Raw genomic sequence first — 15398 nt, 5'->3', positions numbered from 1 at the left:
CCTCAGATCTCAGTTATGATAAAGACAAATTACTGCCCCCTCTTCTTCTTGTATTTCTTATAATATTGTATTAACTGTTTCATTTTTCATATTTTTAAGCTTTTAAGTATACACCAATCTTTGTAATGGATATTTCAAACTTCATTTAGGCATTTTGACTTTCTGCAATAAAAAGAAAAGAATTTAAATAACCAAATGTCTTTTCATCAGAGTTCTGTTCCCTCAATTCCCCATATCATCTTTGGTATCTTAGTTGTGTTAGTCCCTCAATCCCTGTGTCTGTAATAGTTCCTTCTGTTTCTGTAACTGTAATCTCCTTTGCCCCTTGAGTCTTTCTGCTAACACTGAACATGGTCAATGCTTCGTTCAGCTATTTAGCGTTCATTTCTCCATTCAGGCTTCAGTTGACTGTTTCCCACTCAAGTTTCCCTGAACATAGTTCATAAATGTCCAAGATCTGAATGGCTGGGAACATTTGCATAGAGGCTTTATGTTTGACAAGATTTTTGAGTATTAGAAAAGGAGGTGTCACAAATGGTCATACTATTTTCTCTAATGGGTTTTTCGGGTGAAGCCTCACTTCCTTGTAGCTTCTGTCCTGTAAATCATAGTCAGTTTCCAGTCCTGGTAGCTGACGTTGTTTGATGTCTGGCTTGATATCCACAAAATTTTTTTCTTTACAAACCACATCATTTACCAAGCCAGAAGTGGGGGTTCAAATCTAAAAATTCCAAAATTGTTTCCTATGGACTCTTCTAATCATGGAGGAGTGAATGAATTGTTATCCTGGGTAAAACAAAATAACTGGGTATGAAAAAATCCCCATTACCAGTCATGATTCTGTGGGAAACAGAATTTATGATTGAGAAAATTGTGTACATAGCATGTTAACTCAGACAGAGACACTGGATTCAGTGAAAATCAAAACAGTGATCTTACTCATAGGATCCAGGGATCCTTCACTGATCTCCTATGCTCCAAAAATCATCAGCTGTATTCAAGGTGAAATGTACTCATGACTGAAAGTGTTCCTAGAAGACATTACATATGCTGTGCCATAGAGATGGTCAGAATGCATGAACTTAGAAGGGAGGAGAGTCAGTAGGAATGTACTTTACACTGCCCTGTCTAAGGACTCATTTACAAGACTTTGCTTTCTTCTCCCAACTCTAGATTCTATAGGTTTAGAGGTCTTAGCTATTGAAGAAATGTCTCCACAGGACTCTTCAGTAATGAGTCCTTTGAATTTCAAGTCCATCAGGATATTGGATGGCCTAGGTTGGAAGTGAGTTTTATGCTGTGTGAAGCTATTGACTCTGTAGTGGGGATGCTGATATATAATAGAGTGGGAGTGGGTAGACAGTGATGTTCTTCTGAAACTGAAGTGGTCACATAATTTTTGCTTCTGCTTTTGCCAGGTATAATGAAGAAAAATATAGAAGACTAAATAGTCTAATTTAGGCAAAACCACAAAGAGCTAGGTCACCCACCTGGAAAAAAGCAGAGGATATCATCTCAAGTGCTGAGAACACAGTAAAACAGAAATGTAGTGGGTAAAGTAGTCTACCCACTAAGAGCAATACATAGCTACAATTCTTTCTGGATATAGCAAAAAGGTTATTATTTTATACATTTCTGTATTTTATACAGAAGGCCTTTAAAACTGTACATTTGAGCTAGAGGTTACAATAGACCACCAGCTGATAGGATTAAGGTATAGCTAAAAGAGAACAGACATCACTTGAAGAAACTGGTTTTAGAGGAGGAAGGTGGCAGTGAGACTTTGATGGGTTCCAACTTAGAACAAGAGAACACACACTTCTGCTTTTTGGTAGACAAATTCTTCAGTATTTGAAATTGAAATGTGGAAGAAGATCTACATTGTAGCTGTATTAGTGAAATTATGGGATTGCATGAACAATTTCTAGAAAATGCAGACTTCTGTATGTGCTATTCCTACCTCCACTCAGTTGTGTATGAATAGGCAGAGAGGGCCTGGAAACCTGCTTACCAACAGTTCCAGTCTTCCAGCTGTGTTTTCTCTCGTATGTGGAATTCAAACTATATAAATATAAATAGCACCACAGGGTGTGTGTGTTGTGTGTATGTGTGCCTGCCTGTGTGCATGCATTTGTATTTGTATCTGCATGTGCATGTGTGTGTGCGTATCTGTGCTTGTGTTTCTGTGCATGTGTGTATATATATTCATGTGTTTGTGTGTGAGTGCATGAGTGCAGACGTGTGTGATTGTATTTGTGTGCATGTACATGTATGTGTATCTGTATGTGGCATGCATTTGTGTATGTGTATGGTATGTGTGTATGTATCTGTGTATATGTGAATGTCCATGTATGCTTCCATGTATTATGTACATTTGTGTGGTATGTGTATATATATGTGTATGTGTATGTTTGTGGTGTGTGTGTGTGTGTGTGTGTGTGTGTGTGTGTGTGTGTGTAATATGAAAGCAGAGGAAAAGAGGGAGACCTGGAAGGCTAATGAAGGAGGCAGCAGAGACAGTGAAGGAGAGCAGATAAGTAAGAGAATAAGAAAGTATCATACCAAGTCCCATTATTTTACTGGCCTTTGTTTATACTTAGGGTAGGGCTTGTGTCATTTACTCAAATAGGTTTGCTCTATTTCCTCTTTGTATGAACAGAGCATTGTCCCATTGAATAAACCACTACTTCATGTTTACCTGGTCACCCTGAGACCAAGACACAGTGAACAGAAATGTTTGGACTTCTAGTGATAAAAGGTAGCAGGTGTAACCTGACATATGTATTGGAATCATTTATACACTACTGCTCTGAGCCCATCACTCAGATGTGATTTTTGCTTATTATATATTATACATTATGTATCTTATTATATTTTATTTTGCCATATTTGAAAGAATAAAATAAGTGTATTATTGAAAAAAATCTGAACACTGACAGTCGCTATTGCTTTGTGGCTGTGCCTCATGATCCACTCTCCAGATGTTTGTTCATGAGCTTTATTTCCACAAAGAGAACTGCAAAGGCAAATATGAAGTCAAATGGTGTCTGATCTGTGATGGTCTGCAATCATGGCACAGAGGCCAGGAAGACTGTGCCAGCTGACATCCTAGGCACTTTGCTTTGCTCACAGCCCTAGCTTCATGCTCAGTATTCAACATCCAAGCCGGCTACCTCTCAATAGTGGTGGTTTTATAATCCTGTTTGGAAGCTAAGAAGTGTGTGCTTTTTGTCCCCCTTCTTGTTTCTATATCCTGAGCTGAAATCTCAATCTCTGAGACCATAGGGACTTTGAGGAAAATCAAATATGCTGTAATAAATTCCTTTTTGTTTTGAATTGCAAGAGTGTTCTCTGTGACTTCCAACTAAAAAGGCTGACTAGTTCACCCTGAGATCTTATGCTCAAACAAGTTCCCCAGGTGATTCTCAGGTAGGCTGCACAATGTGGGTACAGGTGCTTGGGGAATATCTTGGAGGATTTACTAATCTTCAGAAACAGTATGTGGAGAGAGGGAGGGTGCAAAGGGGAGGAGGAGATATTAAAAGGCTGTGTGTTTCTAAACTAAAGGATCTCACATGATCATGGTGGAAAAATATTGAGGGTTGAAAGTAGGCCTTTTCCATCATCTTTGGAGACAACTCAGGTACCCTAAACTGGTCATAATGTCAGTATGTAGTAAAATATGACTTTGAATTATTTTTCTTTGCTTCCTTCCTTCCTTCGTTTCTTTCTTTCATTTTATTCTTCAAATTTTGGGAGACCGTGAAGTCTCAATCTTCCTGCCTTCCCCTCCTGAATGTTAATTATAGGCATGAGAACAGGAGCCGGTACATGATGCTGAGAGTAGAACTCGGGGCTTTGTGTTTGTTAGGGTAACACTCAACCAACTCAATGGCAACCCCAAACCAGAACATACGCTTCGAACGTCTCAATTCTGTTTTCTAGTCTTGAAAGACCCCCACTATGCTTATTGCCTGTTTAAATTGCTCTTGCTAATTTGCCAAGGTCAAGTTATAAGAAAAGTACTGGAGGGAACCAGGTGCTGCTCTCATCCAACGCCAACCAGATATCTGTGGTCTGCAGCTTGGACCAAAGCAAGGTCAGCAGGACAGTGTCCAGTATGCTGAGATAGTCATAACTGAATTCTTTGTATTATTTGTGCCCAACCCGAATAACCAACTGTCCTTGGTTAACTACAACTGCTACAATTAGATGAAACAATGAAATCCCTGTAACCATGCTTCTGCTTCTGTAAGCCTGCTTCTTGCCACCCCAACCCTATATAAACTGCCTGAGTTTTAACCTCAGCACGCTCAGTCCCCCGAAAGACTGAAGCGTCCACAGGTACCTGTGTAAACAATAAGCAACCTCTTGCATTTGCATCCAGTGGTCTGGTCTCATCTCTTGGGGGCAAGGGCCTTCCCCCTGACAGGCTCCAAACTCTTGGGGTCTCTGGGGGTCTTTCAGTCTGAATACTATGAAGAGATGAAATGTAAACTAAATCATGTCATTAACTGCTTAATTTCTCTGACTTCCTTGCATTTATATTAAAACATTAATTCCTTTATGATTGCAGGTGGCAGCCTTTGTCTACTTATCTACTCAGATTTTGCTGCCTATAATTTCATCCTTTCTATTCCTTTCTCCAGCTCCACTTTCTTGTCCATGTTACTTCATAATTGACAGTTTATACATTTATTTTTCTCCCTGCATGAAAGTATTTCCTTAAAATCTTCAAACGTGTGGTTCCTTTCCTGTGTTCTGATCTTGGGTCAAATATCACACAAACAGCTCAGAGAGATCATCCTATTTATATTTCTTCATATTCTTCTGTTTTTGTTTTTAAAAAGCAGAACAAAAAATCAGTATTAAAAACCCATGTGTGGATGTCCATAGTGGTCCATGCATAAAATTCTAGCTTCTCTAGGGATTGGGACAGGCAATTACAAATTGAAGGCCAACATGGACTATATTCCAAGACACCATGTCAAACTCAAATATAAATGATTAAGGATTTAATCAAGTGATAGAGCATGCCTATCATGGCAAGCGCTGGGTCCAGTCCTCAGCATGCTGCTCCTATATCTGTTTATCCAAACACACAAATGTACCTCTAGAATGAAATAAGCATAGCTTTTGTTCTCTCATATACCCCTTTAAAACCAAACCAAAGCAAGTAAAAATGGAAGGAAAAGAATATTTTTTCCCAGTATTGACCATTGTCCTAGCTCTACAATCAGTTTGAGACTCTCTATATTGCCTCTTTGTATTGGACTCTGACCTACTTCCATTTGTCTTTGCTTATCTGGCTAGTTTTCTTCTACTGTATACCATATATTACCCTTAGTGTAACTTTTTCTGAGTATGTGAGTCCTAGCAAGCTATCACAGCTTAGAGTGATTTTAGAAACATAGTCTTGAATTTAATATTCAGTGTCAGAGCCAGGTGGTTGTGGCATACGCCTTTAGTCCCAGCATTGAGGATGCAGAGGCAGGTGGATCTCTGAGTTTGAAACAAGCCTGGTCTACAAAGTAAGGTTCAGGATTGTCAGGGCTATACAGAGTTCCATGACGTCAGAGCTACAGAGAGAAATCTTGTGTCAAAAGAAAGTTATTGTCAGAAGTGAGTATGTTCTTATAGGACTGACTTGGTCTCAAACCAACCACGTGAAGTTCACAGTGAGGAATAGGAGCTGGCATCTTTGAGTGTCTGTGTACTCTGGGACATTTCTATATTTGAGTGATGTTACAACCTGAAGTCATGCATGCCAGAGATACCTGTGTCCTCATTTTTCAAATTAAATAATAATAATAATTCAAATGGGTTTTGTGGCATGCCTATGTAGATGCTAATGCCAAGGAACATACTCTGATCTCTAAGAATATTTAGATAAATTTAAAGTTAAAAAACACAAGGGCTTGCCAGCCTAGTTGAAAGTGATGAAGACAAGGACAAGGACAAGCACAAGGATGCTGCTCTGTCTTCTCTAAACCCCAAGGCAGAGAGAAGACAGAGCAGCATCAGGCATCACAGCCATTACCCAGTCTGCAGCCATCACAGATAAAACCATATCTGGATTTCTGCAATTGACATGGCACTAAAGAAAGTGACCAAGAAGGGAAAAGGTAAATGGATCCAGTTTATTCATGGGAAATCTTTCAAGCAATGAAGATACCCGAGATGAGATGCCCTAGTAGACATAATGCAACTCAGCAATTAACATCATTTTATTGTCTAAACCCTGCCTGTAGATTTTGGTGCACATTGGGATGGTTAACTACAGCTCCAGCAGAAGATTGTGTAACGGATCCATATTAAAGAAGCAACATAGCCTGCCTGCAATCCTTTACCTTGCCTCTCACTTCCATGGGTTAAGATGTCCTTGCACCAAAAATTAGATGAAAATTTTGTGTCATTCCCAGGGAATATAAGTGATCATTTCCAGTGGGAGAGAACAAGAAAAACAAACAAGAAATCTATCACAACTGACTCTCTAAAATTCTGCTTATCATTTCAATAAATCCTAATGTTGTTAGCATGTGTATGCATTGCCTATGTTCGAAGGTCACCAGTGTTCGAGGAACACAGATCCTCTCGCACAGGCTGCAGGCTTTCTGTTTAAATCCTGGGATGCTGGCAACCCTATTTACTTTCAGATTCATTCTGTTTGCTTTGTTCAGTTCCAGAAACTCAGCTAGAATTTGGTAAATAATTTAAGCATTCTGGGTCCAACCGCTAGAACATGTCATTTCTAAATCATCATATGTATATATGTATATATATGTGTATATATATATATATACACATATATATATATATATATGAGAGAGACCAAAGCAATCTCTTATTCCTGTTCTCAGCCTTAATAGATTTCTGAGAATAACCAGTTCATGATCGCTGATGAAGTGGATGAGGCTACAACATCTCCCTCCCCAAAGCCCAAGGAAATGATAGGAAAAAGAATCAAAATGAAAAGCACAAATCCACAGCAGCATGGGAAGCCAAAAAGCTGCTCCTCAGCACACTACGGAGAGGGAGCCCACATGCCCCAAATTCTCCTGACTGTGCCCTTAGCAAGGTCAATGAAAATGGATGAGTCAACACACAAAACAGGTAAAAGAAGTTCTGAAGGTCCTGTTTTTCATTCTGAAATTATAAGTTAAAATTGCAGACAGCCAATAGTCGTACTGTTCATTTGTAATTAAAGGGCTCTGGCATGATCTATCCCAATGAGTCTTTTCCACGTACAGCTGATTATGACATTTGTCATCCTATTGCAATTATATGAGGATGGTGAATTCCATGCTGTGTACAGCTCCCATTTGCCTATCAAGGGAATGAATCAGAACAGCTCTCCCCATTCTAGGATACTGAGAAGGACAAACACTCTGGAAGTTCCAGATCTGCCCAGCTCATTACAGCATTCACGTCTTCTGTAATCAGAGCCTCAGTGCTCTGGGGGAAGACTACAATTTTTTAACCTCACTATTTAGACCTCAGGTGCACAAAATGGCTTTCATCAAAATCTCTGTGTTGAGTTTAGCCAGTGGAAGCCACAGTGGGATTCGCAGGGTGAGAGGAGGAGGTTGTAGAGCTACTTTTCCTCTTCTCACTGGATCCTTTACCCTTTAGGGCTGCTGAAGACAAAATTCCTCAGTTATTCCAAGAGATAAAATTGCTAGTTTCCTCCCAACCTATATGCATGTTTGTCCACAGTACCTTGATTAAGCTCTCCTCAATCACCCCACTTGAATGATCTCGGGTTCCTGCTGTGAGGATGACTGGTACAAGGCTCTCTTCCTGGGTTTCTCTAATTAAGGACTCCAGGGGAAAGCCTTTTCAATTTGTAAAGTCAGTCTTGGCTGCTATCTCTTGCTGAGTGAGCTTGTTTTGACACCATGCAAACATGACCTGTGTTGTCTTTACTTCTGGATTATTCTTGTCAGAGGTATCTGTTTTAATGTTTCAAGGAATCAACCAAACTTATCTTTACCATGGCAGTGTCTTTTATTGTGTCATTTTTCATGACTTTCTATTATCTGTTTCTTATTATTCTTCTTACAGTCCATTGCAAACCTTTGGTCCTATCCTTACAGAGGTAGGTAAGTATCCCATGCCATATCATATTTACTGGCTCATAGATTTTCTCACATGGCATATTTTCATTACAATTCACTTATGAATATGTTTCCATTTTCAGTATGATATATTGACATTTTCTGTATTCTTTATTCCACAGCAGGCTGTGAACAATTTGCTGACAAGAAGCTGCACTTGCCCAGCACAACCATACTTAGACATTGTCAAATGACTAAATATTTTTGTTATTAATGAGTAGACAAGTTATGCCTTAGTTTGATATCAGAGTTTGAAGAATTTTTGTTCTTCAGCATTTTGCAAGCTTCTTCATAGTTTTAAGAAACTATTAGATGAATTATATGTCAAAAGCAAGAGTGCATACTACAATTGTCACATAAAATTATATTTTTATTCAGTACATTGAACTTACAATGTTTCTGATTCTATGAGTCCTTATGAATTATCCTGCTTGACCATGTTGTCAATAATCCTTAGAGGTCTTTTGAATTTTTCTAATACAGGATTCAGTTTATTGGTGGAATTTCATTGGCTATATTTATTTTAAAGCAAGTTTACTGATTGTTTACAACATGTATCATTATTGAGTTAGTTATTTCTTAACAAGGTCTATGTCTAACTCACTATGTCACTGACGAAGACCAGAAACATTTTCTTGTGTCATGCCCACCTTCAGAGTGTTAGAATGATAGGCATATGCCCACCAAATGTAGCTTAAAAGGTGTTCTGCTTTCAGACAAGATCTTCCTGCATGTTAAGCAAACACTACAATAACTGAGCTTCAAACTGAACCTGCTGTGCCTTTTAAGATGTCAGAACTATTGCTGAACTCAACTTTAATCATTTATTTGTCATCTTTCAATCATCAATAATTTACAAGTTATTTTTCAAACATACACCTCATTTAATATTAATAGCACAATGCCAAATTACTTTGGGATAGGATTTGATTGATACTGTTTTTCCATGTTTTTAGTTTCAAGATTCTGTCTCTGTGGTACTTAAAAATATGTATCTTTAATGCTTATTATTCCTTTTTCATGAGCTGGAGTTTAACTCCTATCCACTTACCTCTCTACATTTTTAGGTGCTTATTTTTAATGAATATAATTTAGAAGAAATGTTAATAGGGTACAAAACAATTGCCCTGGGTCAAATTTCTGCTCTCTGCTTTCTTATTTCCATTCTCAGGCTTGGGTATTTGAGACAAAGAGATCAGTACAATGGCAGAGATCCATTAGTGTAGTTATTCCTTTGTAACTATAAGGACAGAGTTTTGCTTCCACATTCTACCCCACTCTTTGTATCATATGTAAATTACTTTCACACCTAATAGAATGTAGCCTATGCAAATTGTTCCTATACTGCACCATTTATAGAATAATAACAAGAAAAGTGTATGCAGTTGTCTATTACAAATAATGCTTTGTTTGGCAAGCTTTCTGTCAGTAGTTGGCTACTCTATGGATGTGGAATCTTAAGAAAGAAGAAAGGGTGTACATGGATTGATTCATATCTTTCAGGGTGCATGAGTTCTAGCTAGAAAGCTTTAGAAACCAGAGTCCTAGGAAATAACTCAATGTCCAATTAGTGGTTCTGAGATTGAGAAAAAGGATTTCTTGTGGACTTATTAAAGATGTCGACTGCTCCAAGTTGAAAGACCATATTTTGAGTATGTCTGCCTTAGCATAAGCCTGTTTTCCTAGGAAATCTCTGAGTTTTTTCAGCTGTTCTACATCTACTCTGAAAGACATGTGAACCACAGTTTTGAATGATTATAGGATAAGTCAACGATCCCTAATCAAATGTAAGACACCCTCTTAATTTTTTATCATTATACTTTATTAATTAATTTTTTCTTATAATATATTTTGATTATTTTTTTTTACTCACCCCTAAGTACTGCCAGGTTCTCCCTACCTCCCTAACCACCTAACATCATGTTCTTATTCTCTCTCAAAACAAAACAAGAAATAAAAGACCAAACATTAAACTATGGAAAACAAACAAAACATATCAAAATACATGGAATCAACTACTACTTCTAAACATGAGGCCTGTTCCAGAATGTGGCTAATACACCCACTTGTTACTTTATTGGGGGATTATCCCTTTCTGGAAGGTTTAAGTTGTGAATCTTATTAGTGGACTTGTGTCTACTTTAATCTTCTCAATTCTGGGATTTTATGTGGCTTGAATTTGAGAAGGTCTTGTTCATGTTGTCACAGTCTCTGTGAGTTCATACGTACATGAGACTTACTGTGTCTGGCAGAGGCAGACAAAGTTTACTTGGGGTTACCCATCACCTTTGGTTGTTACATTCTTTCTGGATTCTCTTTCATATATCCCAGAGCCTCAAGCTTTATTCAATTATAAAGATACTTGATTATTCATGTTCATTGCTCTATCCATAACAGTCAGAAATTGGAACCTGTCTAGATATCTACCAACTGGTGAATAGATTTAAAAAATTACTACATTTATACAATAGTACATTATTTGACTTTTGAGAAAAATTAAATTATGAAATGTGCATGTAGGCAAGAGGAGCCCACCTTTCAATGTCCTGCTAGGAGCCTCCTGAAGGCAGAGAGCCTGTCCCAGCAGGCTGGCCTGTCCAGAGTCTCCCAGCATCCTAGTCCTACCACTGCCACTGGAAGAGGAGAGACATCGGAGTACTGGACCTGCTTGCACCCACCTGAAGAGAATCTTTTGTCCCATATCCAACAAGAGAAGGAGGGACCAGTAAGCAGGGATGGGTAGGCAAAAGTATAAGAATATAGTCAACAACAGAAAGTCCACCAGAGTCTAGAGACTCCACGCCACCAAAACCTGAACTTCCCAACATAGGTGAAGCAGAAGAGAACAACCCTAAAAACAACTTCATAAAGGTGATAGAGACCCTAAAAGAGGAAAAGAGGAAATGAGGCAATGAGAAAAAGGAAGGCAAACCAAAAATTGTAAGACACAATTCAAACAATGCAAGGTTTTTAAAGCTGAAATAGAGACAAAAAAATAAACAACAAACAAACAAAAAACAACATTCTGAGGGAATGCTGAAAAAATAGAAAAGCTCAGTAAATGTTCAGGAATTACAGATGAAAGCAAAACCAACAGAATACAAGAGATGGAAGAAAGAACCTCAGTCATTGAAGATACACTAGGAGAAATAGGTTCATCGATCAAGGAAAATCTAAAGTCCAACAAATCCCTAAGACAAAATATCCAGGAAATATGGGACACTGTAAAACAGCCAAACCTAAGAATAGTAAATATAGAAAAAGGTTAAGAAACCCAACTCAAAGGTGAAGAAAATATATTTAACAAAATCATAGAAGAAAATTTCCCCAACCTGAAGAAAGACATGCCTATGAAAGTACAAGAAGCTTATAGAACACCAAATAGAGTGGACCACAAAAAAAGTCCCCTCACAACATAATAATCAAAACCCCAAACATATAGAGTAAAGAAAGAATATTAAAAGCAGCAAAGGAAAAAGGCTAAGTAACATATAAAGGCAAATCTATCAGAATTACACCTGACTTCCATGGAAAATCTGCAGGCCAGAAGAGACCATGGATGCCAGCCCAGACTATTATACCCAGCAAAGCTTTCAATCACTGTAGATGGAGAAACCAAGATATTCCATGACAAAACCAGATGGAAACAATACATATCAACTAATCCAGCCCTACAGAAAGTTCTGGAAGGAAAGCTTGAACCCAAGGAAGATAACTATACCCACAAAAACATAGTCAATCCCACTTTACAAACAGCCAAAAGAAAAATGGGGGGGGATCCACACACAATATCAACACCAACAACAAATCCAAAACAAAGAAAAATTAACAATCACTGTTCATTAATATCCCTCAATACTAATAGTCTTAACTCTCCTATAAAAAGACACAGGCTAACAGAATGGATATGAAAACAGTTTCTATCCTTCTGCTGCATACAAGAAACAAACACCTCAACTTCAAACACAGATGATACCTCAGAGTTAAGGGTTGGGAAAAGATTTTCCAATCAAAGGCACCTAAGAAATGAATGGGTGTAGCAATGCTAATATTTAACAAATTAGACTTTAAACTAAAATCAATCAAAAGAGATAAAGAAGGTCATTTCTTAGTCATCACAGGAGAAAACCATCAAGATGAAGTCTCAATTCTGAACACCTATGCCCCAAATACAAAGGCACCCACATTTGTAAAAGAAACATTACTGAAAGTCAAACTGCATATAAAACCTCACACACTTATAGTGGGAGATTTCAACACCCTGCTGTCAACACAGGACAGGACCAATAGACAGAAAGTTAACAAAGAAGAAAACTAATAGTTATGATCCAATTGGGTTTAACAGACATTTATAGAACATTCCATCCAAACACAAAAGAGTATACCTTTTCTCAGCACCACATAGAATATTTTCTGAAATCTACAACATACTTGGCAATCAGCAAACCTCAATAGGTACAGAAAAATTGAAATAACCCCCTGTATCTTATCAGACCACCATGCTTTATAGTTAGAATCCAACAACACAAATTGCAGAAACCCTACAAACTCATGGAAAATAAACAATGCATAAGTGCACCATTCCTGGGTCAAGGAAGAAATAAAGAAAGAAATTAAAGACTTCTAGAATTTAATGAGAATGAAGACACAACATACCCAAACTCATGGGACATTTTGAAAGCAGGGCTAAGATGACAGTTCATAACACTAAGTACCCACATGAAAAAAGTAGAGTACAGTCACATTAAAACTTAACAGCACAACTAAAAGCTCTAGAACAAAAAGAAGCAAACTCACCTTGGAGGAGTAGATGCTAGAAAATAATCAATTTTAGGGCTAAAATCAATAAAGTAGAAACTGAAAAAACAATACAAAGAATCAATGTAACAAAAAGTTGGTTCTTTAAGAAACTCAACTAGATAGACAAATCTTTATCCAAACTAACCAAAAGGTAGAGAGATAAAATTCAAATTAACAAATTCAGAAATGAAAGGGGGTACATAACTACAGACACTGAGGAAATCCAGAGACTCCTCATGTCATATTTTGAAAACATATACTCCACCAAATTTGAAAATTTAATGGAAATGGACAATTATCTGGATAGATATCACTTACCAAAATTAAATAAGGAACAGATAAGCAATTTAAATAGACCTGTAACCCCCAATAAAATAGAAGCAGTAATAAAAAGTCTCACAAAACAAATAATAAAAAAAAAAAGCCCAGGGTCAGATGGTTTTAGTGCAGAATTCTACCAGATATTCAAAGAACAGCTAATACCAATACTCCCCAAAGTGTTCCACACAACAAATGCAGAAGAGTGACTGCCAAACTCTTTTTTATGAGGCTGCAAATACCTTGGTACCCAACCCACACTGATACAACTAAGAAAGAGAACTACAGACCAATATCACTCATGAACATTGATGCAAAAATACTCAATAAAATACTGGCAAATCGATTCCAAGAACACATCAGAAAAATCATTCTCCATGAGCAAGAAGGCTTTATCCCAGGGATGCAGGGATGGTTCAACATATGAAAATCTATAACAGTAATCAACCATATAAACAAAGCGAAAAAGAAAACCACATGATCATCTCACTAGATGCTGAAATTGACAAAATCCAACACCCCTTTATGATAAAAGTCTTGTAGTGACCAGATATAAAAGGAACATAAAGAAACACAATAAAAGCAATATACAGCAAACCAACACCCAGCATCAAACTAAATGAAATTCCTCTAAAATCAGGAACAAGGCAATGTTACCCACTCTCTCCATATCTCTTCAATATTGCACTTAACATTCTAGCAAGACCAATAAGAAAACAAAAGGAGATAAAGGAGATACAATTTGGAAAGGAAGAAGTAAAACTTTACTATTTGCAGATGATACAATACTTTATATGTTACCCAGACAACTCTACCAGGGAACTCCTATAGCTGATAAACACCTCCAGCAAAGTGTCAGGATACAAGATTAACACACACACGCACACACACACTAAAAATCAGTAGCCCTATTAGATACAGATGATAAAGGGGCTGAGAAAGAAATCAGAGAAACATCACCCTTTAAAATATCCACAAACAACATTAAATATCTTGGGTTAACACTAATCAAATAAGTGAAAGACATATATAATAAGAACTTTGAGTCTTTAAAGAAAGAAATTAGATACCAGAACACAGAAATATCTCCCATGCTCTTAGATAGGTAGGATAATCATAGTCAAAATGGCAATATTGCCAAAAAGAAATCTGATTCAAAGCAATCCCCATCAAAATGCCAGCACAATTCTTCACAGACATTGAAAGAACAGTCCTTAACTATATGGAAAAACAAAAGGACCGGGATAGAAAATACGACCCTGTACAATAAAGGAACTTCTGGAAGCATCACCATCCCTGACTTTAAACTCTATTATAGAGTTATAGTCCTGGAAATAGCTTGATACTGGCACAAAAATAGACAAGTAGACCAATGGAATCAAATTAAAGACCCTGATATTAACCCACACATCTGATTTTTGACAAAGCTAAATTATACAATGCAAAAAAAAAAAAAAAAGTGCATCTTCAACAAATGGTGCTGGCATAACAGGAGGGTGGTGTCTAGATGACTGCAGGTATATACATGTCTATCGCCATGCACTAAACTTAAGTCCAAATGGATCAAAGTCCTCAACAGAATCCAGCCACACTGAACCTCCTAGAAGAGAAGGTGGGAGGTATCCTTGAACAAATTGGTACAGGAGCCTGCTTCCCGAACATAACACCAATACCACAGACACTGAGATCAACAATTAATAATGGACCTCCTGAAACTGAAAAGCTTTTGTTAGGCAAAGATAATGAACACGTTAGTAATCAAGATCCTGTGGTGGTTTCTGCTTGAATTTCTATTTGACTTTGTGCTTTTACTTTCCTCTAAAAAGGACCATGAGTTCATATGTGCATCAGTCTTGTTGTGTCTGGAAGTCTTTGTTATCTTGGTACCTTCCATCCCCATTTGGTCTTGTCTCCTGGCAACATGCACAGGGCCTGACAAGGTCTAAAACATATGGGGTCCTAGCACTGAGAGGAGATGTAGACATATGCCCCATACCTAACTTAGAAGCTATCTCCAATTGATATTCATTTGCAAAGAAAATTTTGTTTTATCCCACAGACTCTCACTAAGGATAGAAACCCCACTTGAACTAAGGCAGTAGATGGTCAAGACAAAATGAACTCAGTGGTACATGGGTAAATTTTTTTTTTTTTTTTGTGTCT

This window comes from Phodopus roborovskii, unplaced genomic scaffold (genome assembly GCF_943737965.1).
Source record: "Phodopus roborovskii unplaced genomic scaffold, PHOROB, whole genome shotgun sequence".
Taxonomy (NCBI): Eukaryota; Metazoa; Chordata; class Mammalia; order Rodentia; family Cricetidae; genus Phodopus; species Phodopus roborovskii.
Note: the sequence above shows the minus strand (reverse complement) of the source record.